The sequence below is a fragment of the Vulpes vulpes genome, chromosome 11, assembly GCF_048418805.1.
Source record: "Vulpes vulpes isolate BD-2025 chromosome 11, VulVul3, whole genome shotgun sequence".
NCBI classification, from domain to species: Eukaryota; Metazoa; Chordata; class Mammalia; order Carnivora; family Canidae; genus Vulpes; species Vulpes vulpes.
This window is the reverse complement of record NC_132790.1, coordinates 1,645,207-1,660,107: the sequence shown is the minus strand read 5'-3', so window position 1 is coordinate 1,660,107 and position 14,901 is coordinate 1,645,207. Positions and strand designations below refer to the sequence as shown.

Below are 14,901 nucleotides of genomic sequence, written 5' to 3'. Positions count from 1 at the left end.
CTTAACCACAGCTTCTAGAATCTACTTCAAAACTCGGTTCTTACAGCATTCCGGGTCAGTAAGTTTTTCCTCCTTTGGAAAGTCTCAGCCGGGTGCCTGCAAGTACTTACCCAGCAGGTGCTGTGGAGACGCGGGGGACGCCAGCTGGGCTCCTACCCTCCAGTACCCTCAAGCGATCTGGGCAAATGAGACCTACATAAATGAATCAGTCCACAGTGCCGTCCGCCAGCATCTGTGAAGGGCTACGTTTTACGGTGTAGACCACCACTTCAGAGTTACATTTCAAACTTGACAAAGAAAACGATGTTGTGTACAAACTGACTCAAACTAAAATATTCATTGAAATGAACCATATTCCTTTAACGGAAACCAAACCTGAAAATTCGAATTCACTCAACTCCAAACCATCCCAAAATGTAAATATTTAAAAAACAAACAACAACAAGGGGCAGCCCCAGTGGCCCAGTGGTTTAGGGCCGCCTTTGGCCCAGGGCGTGATCCTGGAGACCCGGATCGGGTCCCACGTTGGGCATGGAGTCTGCTCCTCCCTCTGCCTGCATCTCTGCCTCTCTCTCTCTCTGTGTCTCTCATGAATAAATAAAATCTTAAAAAAACAAAACAAAACAAAACAAACCTTCCAGGATCTGTTGTTCTTATTGCTTCTTATCACTTGCCAGGTATGAACAGAACCTTGCAAAACAGCCTTAGAATCATGAGCTTCTCAGTCTCGCAGGTGATGTGGTCATCAAATGGCTGGTGAGAGGACAGACGCTGGCAGCTGTCTCACCACCTCAGGGCAGCGAATTTGTCCTGCTTACCCCCTGTACCAGGGCACGTGCCAGAGGTACCAGGAAGACACTTGGCAGCTGTCTCACCACCTCAGGGCAGCGAATTTGTCCTGCTTACCCCCTGTACCAGGGCACGTGCGGGTCTCAGAGGTACCGGGAAGACACTCGGCTTTCAAAGAGCTCACAGACCCATGGAAGGAACATTCATATAAGCAGTCACAGAATCAAAGCAGAGATGGTGCTAATTGTTATTGTAGTCGCTGCTCTTGTTGTTTCTTTAGCTGCAAGGATTTTAACAGAGGGCAAAGCTCTGTGGAATAGAGATCTCGTTGGTGGTCACCAGAGAAAGCTCTACAAGGCAGTGGTTCTCAACCAGGGGTGGTTTTGAAGTCCAGGCAACATTTGACAACGTCTGGAAACATCCTTAATTGTCAAATGGCGGGTGGGGGGTGAGGGTTGCGGCTGGCATCTAGAAAGTAGAAGCCAGGGATGCTGCTAAACATGTCACCTTGCCCAGGACAGCTCCCTACCTGCCCCCACAAAGAATCATCCCCACAAAAGGCCAAGAGCATCAAGGTTGACAAACCTTAGTGAGGGGGAAACATTTTTTACAGGGATGATCAGGATTTAGCGAGTGGGTGAGTGGGGAGTGGGAATGCCAGCGAGAGGGCCAGGTGAGCAAAGCCATGCAGGAGGAAATGAATGCCCTGTCTAGGAGGTGAGGGGGCCTCCGTGGGTACAGAGTGTGCACCGGGGACGGGGAAAGCATGGAAGGAAAGGGCGCTTAACACTTAGGTTGAGGCGGACTGTGGTGGCTCCCAGATGCTTGGATTTATTCTTTGGGCTAGAGTGAGCCCCTGAAGGACTGTAAAAATTGAAGAGCTAGGATTAGAACTATATTTTACAAATATAATCTGAGGAAGGGGGCACCTGGGTGGCACAGTCGGCTGAGCATCTGACTCTTGGTTTCAGCTCAGGTCATGGGATCAAGCTCAGAGTCCGCTTGAATTTCTCTCTCTCTCTCCCTCTGCCCCAGCTCACCTGCACGCCCCTCTCCAATCTCAAATAAATTAATACATCTTTTTTTTAAAAAAAGAGAGAAATATAATCCAAGGAAAGAGCTTCAATTATTGGAGCATATAATAAGCGTATAATAAGAAAATTCCTCATATTTGAGTGTTGTCTGTCGTTAAGCTATGATTGTTGGAAAGCACCAGAACTTCAGAGAAGAGAGGAGAAATTCTGCACAACTGGACTAGGTGTGCTGGTGATGGTGTGGACTGCTGCGGGATGGATAGTGAGGAGGGCCCGGGGGTGAGGGACAGGTGCATCGTTGAACCCTATGCTGTGAGATCCTTCCCTGTGGCCTCCAAATCTGCAGTAGCGTTTTCAGGCGTCACAACACAACTCGTATTGGGGTTTCCTGTGGAAGAGGACTGTGTTTGGGTCGACTGGACGTTGGGGGAGAAGGGTGGTGAGAAAGGGGCAACACCGGCCGGAAGTGGGGCAAAGAATTTAGCTGCTTCTGTAATTAGTCATTTCACTTCCCACTGCTTCCTTTCAAGCTCCTACAGCCCTGCCCCACAGCAGTGCGCAGGCTTCCCAGATACCCCACACTTGGCTGCTCTTCTTTCTGGTTGGGATGCTCTTCCTCTTGGTGGAGCAAATTTCTTTTTTTTTTTTAAATTAATTAATTTATTTATGATAGTCACACAGAGAGAGAGAGAGAGGCAGAGACACAGGCAGAGGGAGAAGCAGGCTCCATGCACCGGGAGCCCGACGTGGGATTCGATCCCGGGTCTCCAGGATCGTGCCCTGGGCCAAAGGCAGGCGCCAAACCACTGCGCCACCCAGGGATCCCTCGGTGGAGCAAATTTCTGCTGACTCTTCAAATCCACTTCAATTGTCCTATTCTCTGCGCCGCACTTCAGACAAGTATCAATAGTGTGTTGTGTTTACAGAGGTGTTTCTTTTCGCCAATCAGGTAGTGAACCCTTAGGTGAACCCCCTTTCCCTCAGGCTCACTGGAAGGGGTGAGAATGGTATTTTATTCTTCTCTGACTCTCCAGTAGGTAGCAAAGTATCTGGCATCTTTCCTATACTCCGTGATCATTCGTTGAATGAAGTGAAGTCCATGAATGGCCGAAGGATTGTACTCTGGGCCTACGTTGCCTCTGCGTGCATGTTGTAAAAACTACACTTTTCCTTCCTATTAATTTTACATCTCAAACTTCATTTTCTAGCTCAAAAATTTCCTTCCGATAGATGATATCCTACCAGGAATCAAAAAACCCAGGGTATGGCTTTAAGCCTTGAGTGAATGGACTAAAATCATGTTTCAATATGCTTTTCAGAATGCCTGCATGTTATTAATTTAACATCGACCCGCTTATTAAGAATCCATTATTAAGGAAACAATTGTAAAAAAATCATTAAGAGCACTTCTATGGATTTTAGCCACTGACTCATCCACCAGTTTTCAATTAGCTTGACCTGAACATTCCTCATTCAGAGTATCAGGTAAAATTTTATTTTTTTTAATCATTAATAAACGTTTGTCCATACGCTGACTTTTTTGTGCTTTTATTGTTGCTGTTGATGTGAGGAAGGTTCTACACAGGAACAGCTGCACACGTGGGACAATGCCCAGGGACAGTTTAAAGACCCTTTTCCAAAATCTCTTTCCCACACTGGTGGTATGCAACGCCTCTGGTCTCAGGATTTAGTATTTCCTTCGAGCTGAAGCATGAAGCCTCTAGTCACACTAGCTTCTTTGGGGACAGGGTATGACTTTTGTGACATCAAAAACCTATATTCGGAATGTGGATTTAGAACAGAATTCTGGGCCTGGGAGGAGGGGCTGTCTCTTTGGTTTCCATTGTGCCTCCCCAGATCAAGTTGTTTTCTCGTAAGGCACTTGGGCATGAAGCTTATGACCTCTGCTGACATGGGGTCACTCCCTACACCTCTTGAAAATTTAAACTCTGAGCACAGCCTCACTCTTTCCGATAACGTGCCTGTCATAATTCTGGGCGATTTCAATCTGCATATTGACAACCGTTCCAATCTTCTGGCCTCCGATTTCCTTGACCTCTTCTTCTCTAATGATCTCCTTCTTTCTCAACATCAGCTACTCATCCCCACAAATGGGCCCCTCACCCCCTACTCTAGACCTGGTCCTGTCAGTGGCCGCTACCCTTCCATAATCTTAAGCATTTCCACTCTAGGACCACACCTCATATCTTCCCAGTGTGACATCTCCGACCAGACCCTGCCTGTGTCTTACCGTCTTTTCACTGTCTTCATACCCCACGCGTCCTTACTTGCCTCTTTATCCATCCTAGACTTTATAGTCGATCCTAACAGTCACTCGCTTTGCACACCCTTTACTCTCTGGAGCGCCTCTCATTTATTTGTCTTCCTCTGGCAAAACCCCAGTCCTGGTAATTGGCAACTCTCTTCCTGCTCTGTGCCTGTTTTCTGATTCCTAAACTTGGCCGAAGGAAAATACCCAACTTTACTGCATGGCCTTATTTTAAACTCATGAACCACTAAACTTGAGCAGACCCACCAATTCTAACTCTTTCCCTAATCTGTTAACTCTTATTTCATATCTTCTGTGTCCTCCAACTTTTAGTCCTTTTCCTCCTTCATCGTCTTCAGCTGATGACCTTAATTCCCTTTCACCGAGAAAATGGAAGCAACCAGAAGAGACCTTCCACATATTGCTTCTATCACTCCTACCAACCTACTGGTATCTGTATCCATGTTCCATCTTGCATAAGCAACTGTTCATGTTCCCATCGAAGGCGCACCTCTCCTCTTGGGCACTAGGTCCCAGCACCCCACATCTCAAGGAGATCACTCAAGCAATTTTACTCTAGCAATTTTAGAGAGGCTCTCTTCTTCATTGTCTGTTTATTTCCATCGGCACACAAACATGCTATATTTCTCATATTAAAATACTCCCCTCGATGCCAAGCTTCCCTCCAAATACTTTTCCATTTTTCTTATTGTCTCTATAGCAAAACTCCTTTAAAGATTTGTTCGTATTTGTAGTCTCCGTGTCTGCTTCCCACGCTCTCCCATGAGCCACTATAATTGGAGTTTTATCTACACCGTTGCGCCAAAACGGCCAGTGTCTCCAATGATTTCCCTTTTGTCAAAGCAAATTGTCGGTTCTCAGTCCTTATCTCACTTGAAACAATTGATTATTCCCTCATTGAAACATCTGCATTTGGCTTCTGGTGTATCACCTCTCAAGTCTTCTCTGAACTCAGTGGACATTTGCGGTCTTCTTCTTCTTTGTTGTTGTTGTTTGAAGATTTTATTTATTTACTTATTTCATGAGAGAGTGCGAGCAGGGGGAGGAGTAGAGGGAGAGGGAGAGAGAATCGCAAGCTGACTCTGCACTGAGCACTGAGCCCAAGGTGAGGCTCAAGCCTGTGACCCTGAGATCACGACCTGAGCCGAAGTTAAGGGTTGAATAATTAAGACTCAACTGACTGAGCCACCCAGGTGCCCCTGTCTTCTTTAATGGTTCTTCTTTACCTGCCTGACCTCCTAATTCTGCAGGGTCCCCAGAATTCTATCTAGAGACTCTTCTGTGCTCTGTCTACACCCCTCCCCAGATGATCTCTCCCAGTGTTAAAACTACGTACTATCAATAACAACACTGTCCAAGAGGAATATGATGTGAACCACAAATATGAGTCATAGAGGTAATTTTGAATTTTCTAGTAGCCACATTATGAAGAGTAAAAATAAACAGATTATTTTTTAAGAATACATTTTGGTTTTCTCAATATATCCAAAATTGTAACACTTTAGTGTATAATCAATATAAAATTATTGATGTTTTCCATTCTTTTTTCATACCAAGTCTTTGAAACCTAGAGTGCATTTTACTCTTAGAGCACATCTCAGTTTGACGTAGCCACATTTTAAGTGCTCAGTAGCCACACGTGGTTAGTGGCTGCTGTTTTCTACAGCTTGGCTCTCCATGGTGGACATTGGCTTTCACTGAGCGTGAAAGGAGTCACCGCCAAGTTCTGAGGTGGGAAACACCTTGACTTCAACTTATTTTTTAAAAGGTTACTCTGGCTGCTAGGTTGAAAAGAGACTAAGTGGGAGAGAAGAGGAAGCAGAGAGCCTGGGTGGGAGGGCTGCTGCAGGTGACAGAGAGGAGATAGTGGGGTGGTTATACTGTAAGGAATATAGCAAGTGGTTATATTTTGAGGATGGAATGAATAGGATTTCCAGATGGATTATCAAGAAAACAAGGAGGGATCCCTGGGTGGCGCAGCGGTTTGGCGCCTTCCTTTGGCCCAGGGCAGGATCCTGGAGACCCGGGATCGAATCCCGCGTCGGGTTCCCAGTGCAAGGAGCCTGCTTCCCCCTCTGCCTATGTCTCTGCCTCTCTCTCTCTCTCTCTGTGTGACTATAATAAAAAAAAAAAAAGAAAGAAAACAAGGAGTCCAGGGTGCTCGGGGTTTTGATCCGGTGCCACCGTAAGAACTGGAAGAGTGGAGCTGCTTTTCTGGAGAGACAAGGATGTCAGTCAATGGAGCAGGTTTCAAGATGGCGGATCAGTAGACCGATTGGGATTTCTCAAGTTTGAGTTTTCTGTTAGACAAATTAAAAATAAATAAATAAATAAATAAATAGAGACAGTTTTAGCTAGTGACATGTGTCATGGAGAAAAGAAAGAAGCCGTGGAGGGACTGGGGAAGTGCTCCTGAGACAGACTTGTCAGTAAAAGCACCTCAGAAAAGGGGCATTTAAACTAAGTCCTGGATGATGAAATGAGGCCAGCCACACAAACTCTAGAAGAAGAGCATTAGGGTCAGAGGGCCCTACAAAGCTAAAAGCCCTGAGGCAGGAGCGTCTGAAGAACAGAGAAGGACCAAGGTGTCTGTCCAGAGTTCAGCCAGCCAGCACTTGCCCGTCACGGTGAAGGAGTTTGGGTTCTATGGCCTGTGCCCTGGCTGGCATTTGGGAAGTTTTAAGATAGAAGTGGCATGATCTAATTTATGCATTAAAAAGAAAACTCTGGCTCTTGAGTGGTGAATAGATTTTTATTATAATATAATGTATTATCGTTATTGTTGTTTTTATTATTCCAGGGGACAGAAGCAGAAGCAGGGAGAGCAATTAGAAGCTTTTGCAGTGACTGGGCAAGACATTCTGGTTCTTTCCATTACATGGTTCTACCTCTCTTTTTTCTTAAGCCTTCTCGAGTCCCAGGGACTTCTGGAGGACGTGAATGCGTATTCTCATCTCCATATTTTCTTGCCTGCCCAGCTATGCACCACTACCTCCTGCTCGCAGGAGGAGACTCAGTACATGTTGTTGAGTCAATTATAAGGCTCTTCTCATCAAGGCTCCAGAGCATTTTTTATATATTCGTCTTTCTTATATATGGTATTTTATCTGTCCCATAATTAAGACTCAAACAATGTTGGGGTTGGGTAAGGCCTTGCTTCGGATAACTGGTTTACTGAGAGGGATCCTTGGATAGCCAGAGGCAAGAAGGAGCGTTTGGGCCTTGCTGGGGTGGAAAATTGGGAGAAGGCAGGGAAGGTGGAGCATGTTGAAAGAAGGGGGCGGGTAGGGACCCAGCCTTGAGCATGCCAAGGACGGATTTGTCCTACTTTTTCATTTGGCCTCGGGCTGGCCCGCTTCCATGGATGGTGATGTGATCCCTCTGTGTGGGAATGGCTGAAATGGTTTGATCACCGTGGGACCATAATCCATCATGCAAATCCTTCATTAAGAAGATCTTTCTATTTGGCCTTGTACAAAGCCAAGTCTACAGGAATTTGCCATCCAGCATCAAAATTCTCTCTGTCGATACTGATGCTGCAAGTCCTAGCAAACACAGGACGGCAGGCTGAATTCAGACTTTCTGGCACTCCTCCTTTCCTGGCTGGGACAGATGTCCTCAGGGCTCATCTCAGGCTGCCAGGGAGTTAAGTGCTGGGCTGGGTCTCTACATATGCTGGGCTTGAGTTTGATTCTGTCCCAAAGGTCTGTGGACCAGAGGGATGACTTTTGGCACCAAGAAAGCAACCCAGGTGTCTGGCTGGTTTTCAGTCTCAAAAGCCTTGTTCCTTTCCTTCAAGTCATTGCTCATCCCTCAGAAGTTTCAAGGCCTTTAGATTGGTGATCTACACCCATAACTGGCGATCCACTGGACTCCCATCCTTGGCATCTGAACAGAGCCAACACGGGCCGGTTACAAAGTCATTGTTAATTACCGTGTGTAATCACATTACACCCAAGGTTGGAGACACTCTACTTTGTTGTTATTTTTTTTTTAATTTTTATTTATTTATGATAGTCACACACAGAGAGAGAGAGAGGCAGAGACATAGGCAGAGGGAGAAGCAGGCTCCATGCAGGGAGCCCGACGTGGGATTCGATCCCGGGTCTCCAGGATCATGCCCTGGGCCAAAGGCAGGCGCCAAACCGCTGCGCCACCCAGGGATCCCTGTTGTTATTTTTTATCTGAAACATGTAATTTTTTTTTTAAAGCATGTCATTTTTGCTTTCTAATTAGGACATGGGGGTTTGGAGTGGCACCATTGTGTTGTTTTTTAATGATGCTGTTCCTGGGGAGGGAGGAGAGGAAAATATTTTCCTTTTTTCTATCAACAATTGTTGTCATTTCTGCATTAAAAGGGTGGAAACTCAGTTCCTCCCTTATCCCCTTTAGGCAAAGAGTCCATGGCTGGAATTCACAAAGGTTGTTGATTTTGACTTAGGGTTGCCTTCCTTTGTTTTTCCCCTTTCCTGCTACCTAATACAATGGGCAAGTTCTTCTAGCCAACACTCCCTAAGGGTGGGGTAAGGAAGACAGCCCATTTCGGGTTTGTTTGTTTTTTTTTAAGCTTTGGGTAATCTGCTCTTATATTCACCCAAATAAACCAGCTTGGTGGCACATTCTCCTCTATCCTTGCATCTGAGTAGAACTTGAAGGTTAAATGGTGTCAGAATGAATCACATTACTTATATTCTAGTAACTAGCTGCAAAACATCTCGGGGTTAAGCCCAGGAACCTATAAAGATGACGTGCAGGTGGATGGAACTGCTATCATATATTAGCCACTTCCCACTTTTGCTAAAAACTTGAACTTCTTACATACCACCCCATCCCCGTAGAGAGCTGATGTCCTTTCCTTGTAAGTAAAATGGGGCTAGTGAGGAAGACCTGGCTTGCCACATGCCGCAGAATGACCGATGGTCAAATGAGATCATGGCTATGAAAGTGCTTTATTTCACAAACACAGGCTATGGTCATCCTTATTTCCTTATTGCTTTTATTAGCTAGCTACCTGGTATAGCCTATTTTGTGTGTCAAATGTAGGAAGACTGCTGGTCCCGGTGAGTTGAAGACCCAGTTCCAAGCCCCAAGAAAATGACTGGAAATCAATCAGTATAAGGGAATTTTCTTTTGGGTAGTTCATTCAGTTATTATGCATTTTATTTATATTGTTTCCATTGGGATATAGGTTGAATTTGGCTGAAATAAAAGGTAACATTATAAGTCTTTCAGTGACCAGGCATTTCTATCCAAATGGCCATCATGCAAAATTTGATTTCCCCCGATTTTCAATAAATGGAAGACAAGAGAATGTAAATTATTCTAATTATATACCAATAGGAATCCTAAGCATTGCCTTACAAATAGCTGCTTTTATGTCATAAAAGTGAGTTTTGAGGGGAAGAGCCTTGAGCCTTTTGGTATATTCTTTGTTTTCTCTATTTTATCCCTGTGAGGAAGGTGGATGAACCAAGGCATAAAGATGAGCATAAACCCTTCAAAGCCACAGAATTGTTGTCTGAGTTATGACAGCTCCTCACCTCCTTCTTTTTCATTTACATATTTTAAATGTTTTCTACAAGCTTTACAAAAAATAACTGAATATGTCTATGTTTATAATTTTCACACTGACTTTTAATTTATTTTATTTTTGGTTAGTGTTCACTCGAGGTTTCTGAGGGTTTAAAGCTGCCTGCTAAAAGCTGCTTTCTCTGTCCCCAAAGAATATTTAAACCACTTCTATGGAATCAGAATCTGCTAGCGAAGCCCATCTTCACACAGGAAAAAGCAAAAAAGAAGTAATATTTGTTGAGTGTCTACGCCATGCTGGGTCTCACGGTAGGTTCTTTACACAGACCGTTTTATCTAGTCTTTGTATCAACTCCACAAATTATATAAAATGGTCCTCATTTTACTGACAAGTAATTGAAGCTAGTGAGTCGCACCATCAGGATGTAAGCATACCTGTGCTATCCGTTCCAGTTTACAGCATTTACATTTTGAAACATTTAAACTTTCCAAAATTATAGTCAGGTCTCCCACGTTGACAAACTCCACTGCATTTGATTTTTTTTTTTTTTTAAATAATCCCCTCCATCTGCAAAGTAGGAAAGATTTAGTTATATTTTTAAAAAAACACATAAATCTGAAACACTGCTGATACACTTTATTAATAATTTGTGATCAAAATATGACGAGAAAATAAAATATTAGTGTTCCCACATATGTCATTGTATGAAGGTTTAACAGCTTTAATTATTACTTATATCAAATCCTCAATCTGTATTATATGGCTTTAATCGAGTATGCAATTAGTACCCATAATTGTTCTTTGAATTAAAGGGTTCTCTGGCTAGGAAGCTTTCCTGGGGGCCGGGGAGCTACCAGCGTGCACGAAGTAGATATAGACTCTCCTATGGCCTACAGCTTTCATCACTGAAGCTCCGTCGGTGCATATACCTGCCTTTTCACAGGTGGGGAAGTTGTGACGTCGTTGCCCAAGGTAAGGCCCTGACAGGATTTAGAACTCCCTTATAGTTAGTGTTACCTTTTCCAGCCAAACCTGAGCCACTTGAAAATAAAATATGACTTTGAGCACCGTGTGGTCACCTCCTAGTGGAAACTTGCCCACGGTACCCACGCTGAAGAGCTAAAGGACAGAAGAATAGATGGACCCTTTCCAATTTTTCCCCCCCCAGGGGAGAGGAGAACTATAATTTGCTGGACAAATACTATGTGCCTGTCTTTACAAATGGCATTACCTGACTATATCTCTAACAGCTCTAAAAGGAGGATATAATTATCCGCTTTCTTTAGACAAGAAGTGCTTAAGTATCTTACCCAAAATCATGGGGAAGCTGAGATTCAGACCCAGGCCAGCTAGTTTTTTTCCTACCGTAGCAATAGCTCCTCTTTGGGGAAACAATTCCTAGGATTTTTTTTTTCATAGAAAAGTCATCAAATATAATAGAATGATTAGTTTTAAAAGTAATATAAAAATAAAAATGTTCATACAAGCCATTTCTAGCCAATTGTTGGACTTTTTGAAGTTCTGGGTAAATATTAGATAAGCCTTTTACAAATCCATTTTATTTCCTTTGGTCTGCCACCAGCTGGAGCTACTGTATAAAAGCCATTCCCTTTAGAGTTCAAGGTGTAACTCTGGAATATGCAGCTGGGCTGCCTTTGACTGCAGACAGCTTGGAATAAACTGAAGAATTGAAGATTGAGAAATTCAGTGTCACGGAGGGCTAAGTAATTGGACTGGTCCCTTACTAGTTATGTGATTTGGGACAAGTTATTTTGACTTTGAGCCCTAGTTTAGTTAATTGTAAAATGGAGGTGACAGTACCAATCTTGTGGGCATCGTTGGGTGAGAATTAAAGGTTAGGAACTTGGTACAGAGCTTGCCCCGCAGCACATGCTCCGTACCCGGCCATTCATATCACCGGTAATCACTATATTCATTTTGGCATCAGGACCACAGGCCAAGGTATGCTCACTGCATTGCAGTCACAATTTATATTATTACCCATTATTGTATGTTCACAGATCATCTAGCGAATTTTCCATTCTACGCTACGATTTGGGGTGGATGGTTTGGGTGGTGCCTGGTAGGGCGCTATCATACTGCTGACTTTGAAAATGACCAGAGAAGTCTCTGTTTCAGGGCTTAGGATCACACCTGGACCGTGAGCTCATTGGTCATGTCAATCATTCAATAAAGTTGGAACCCCAGGGAGTGGCAGGACCCAGAGAAGAACAAAGCGACAAGTTTCTCTTAGGCTAAAGGTACTAACTTCTCAGGCGAACGCTTCAGTGTGGTGGGGGTAAGGTGGTCCTCACGTGGAGGAATTCCGCTCAAGATCAAAGGAAAAGAGGCCGCTAAAGGGGTTTTGAGGTGGGTTGGATCCTTCTGGGCAAGAGCAGTGTTTCCCAATACGCGTTCTGTAGAATTCTTCTCTCCTGTGGATACAGTTTCCAGAGTCAAATAAGAATGGGAAATGCACCACGATGTATTTGTTTCCCACTTTAGGAAGTCACAATGCCTATGAGGCATTTAGGGCTCTACAAATACTGTGATAATCAACCCTTCTCCTATTCATGCTTCATCATGGGTGATTTCCTAATTTTCCCCATTTAAAAAAAAGTTTTTAAAAAGAGTTGGGGGTGCATACATATGTCAGCTTTGGAAATGAGTGAAACAGTAAAATGCTTACCTACAATACTTAGTTTATAAATGTAGATGACCATCGGTATTCTTAATGACATATTGTAGGAAAATATATAGTTAGAAGTTTGCTTTCTTGATCTCAAATTTCATAACTTTTTTTTCTTACACTTTATGAGCAAGGCATCAATGTTTTCCTTATTTCTAGGATTGCTTTACTCTCATCTAACAGTTTTCTTTTTTCTTTTTTTTTTTTTTTATTTATGATAGTCACAGAGAGAGAGAGAGAGGCAGAGACACAGGCGGAGGGAGAAGCAGGCTCCATGCACCGGGAGCCTGATATGGGATTCGATCCCGGGTCTCCAGGATCGAGCCCTGAGCCAAAGGCAGGCGCCAAACCGCTGCGCCACCCAGGGATCCCTCATCTAACAGTTTTCTAGAGCACTTATCTTCTCACTAGTTTGAGGCACAGCACCTTTTATTTATTTATTTATTTATTTATTTATTTATTTAATTTTAGATTTTATTTATTTATTCATGAGAGATCCAGAGAGAGAGGCAGAGACCCAGGCAGAAGGAGAAGCAGGCTCCTTGCAGGGAGCCCGATGTGGGACTCGATCCCAGGACCCTGGGGTCACACCCTGAGCCAAAGGCAGATGCTCAACCCCTGAGCCACCCAGGCATCCCGAGGCACAGCGCCTTTTAAGTGCATATCCTCTGAAACAGTAAATTTTATTGCCAGTTTCAAGTACCCATTTGTATAACACCAGGATGTTGCTTTTTAAAAATATTCACCCTGCAGGTATATATTTGTGATTGTTATGTTACATTATCTTTAAAACATATTTCTTAAAACAATTAAAATTGTAACATTATAATCCCAGGAATAATTACTAAGTTTTGTTAAATTTACTTGCCTTCTCTTCAATGATTTTGTCAGGTAACCTCTATCAATTAGACATCTCAAACCAGCATTGATTCAGTTAACAGGTCTATCCTAAGTAGTATACGTTGTTAAAAATAAAACAATTATTAAAAAAAATCTAAAAAAATTTTAAAAAATAAAACAATTATAAGAGAGCCCAGTAATATATATATGATTGTGTAAGAACTAGAATATATAACAATTCTTTCTTTTCTGAGGGATAATTTTTAAAAAGTGGTTATATATATATTTGTCTAATCTACCGTTCTGTGAGAGTGTGTGCACGCACGTGTGCACCCATGCACACATGCTGAAATACCTATTTACGTTCTGGAAAACACTCTCTTGGCAATGATGGACTAGTGGGGAGCTGTGGTCAGGAGGATTTTTGGTGAGAGCAGGCTGCTGGCAAGTGCTATCTTTGACAGACATTTATCTTTCATTTATGTTTCTTATCATTCTTTCATTTATCTCTTTCATTTTCATTTCTTTTCATTTTCTTGGTCATTTTCTTTTGGTTCTCCCTCAAAATTTAGGCAAGATTTTTAAAAAAATCATGGCTAACAACAAACACATGAAAAAATGCTCAACATCACTTGCCATCAGGGAAATAGCAAATCAACACTGCAATGAGATACCACCTCACACCAGTCAGAATGGCTAAAATCAACAAGTCAGAAGGAAACAAACGTTGGCGAGGATGCAGAGAAAGGGAGCCCTCGTGCACGGCTGCACCGGCTTGCGCAGCCCCTCTGGGAAACAGTGGGGAGCTTCCTCAAAGAGTTAGAAATAGAGCTGCCCTATGACCCAGCAATTGCACTACTAGATTGTTTTTTGTTTTTGTTTGTTTGTTTGTTTGTTTTTAAGATTTTATTTATTTGGGAGAATGAGCACAAGCAGGGGAAAGGGAAGAGGGAGAGGGAGAAGCAGGTTCCCCACTGAGCAGGAAGCCTGACTCAGGGCTTGATCCCAGGACCCTGAGACCATAACCTGGGCCAAAGGCAGATGCTTAACTGACTGAGTCACACAGGCACCCCTGCACTACCAGGTATTTATCTAAAGGATACAAAGATAGTGATTTGAAGGGGCACATGTCCCCCAGTGTTCATAGCAGCAACGCCCACAATAGCCAAACTATGGAAAGAGCCCAGATGTCCATCAATAGATGAATGGATAAAAGAGATGTTTTATATATATATAATGGAATATTACTCAGCCATGTAAAAGAATAAAATCCTACCATTTGCAACAACATGGATGGAACTAGAGGTATCCTGCTAAGTAAGTGAAATCAGTCAGTCAGAGAAAGACAAATACCATACGATCTCACCGTGTGGAATTTAAGAAACAAAACAGAGTAACACATAGAGGAAGGGAAGGAAAAATAAAATAAGATGAAAGCAGAGGGGGGCAAACCATGACTCTTAACTCTAGGAAACACACTGAGGGTCACTGGAGGGGAAGGGGGGTGGGGGGAATGGGGTACCTGGGTGATGGGCGTCAGGGAGGGCACGTGATGGAACGAGCACTGAGTGTTGTATACAACTGATGAATCACTAAATTCTACTCCTGAACTAATAATACAGGATATGTTAACTAAATTCAATTTAAATAAAAAAATTTTTAAAGCTCATGGCTGGATCTGTCTTGTAACTTGAGGCAGTTGGTGCAGAGCTTTAAGGGAGGAGGGCTG

General features: G+C 43.3%; 1 long non-coding RNA gene across 1 annotated transcript; it reads left to right on the top strand.

The window, feature by feature from the left end:
* Positions 1-9,801: 9,801 nt before the first annotated feature.
* On the top strand, positions 9,802-14,636 carry LOC140594384 (uncharacterized). The gene is made up of 3 exons (XR_011995068.1): positions 9,802-9,951; positions 10,456-10,615; positions 11,783-14,636. It is a non-coding gene; the product is annotated as an uncharacterized lncRNA (long non-coding RNA).
* Positions 14,637-14,901: the final 265 nt, after the last annotated feature.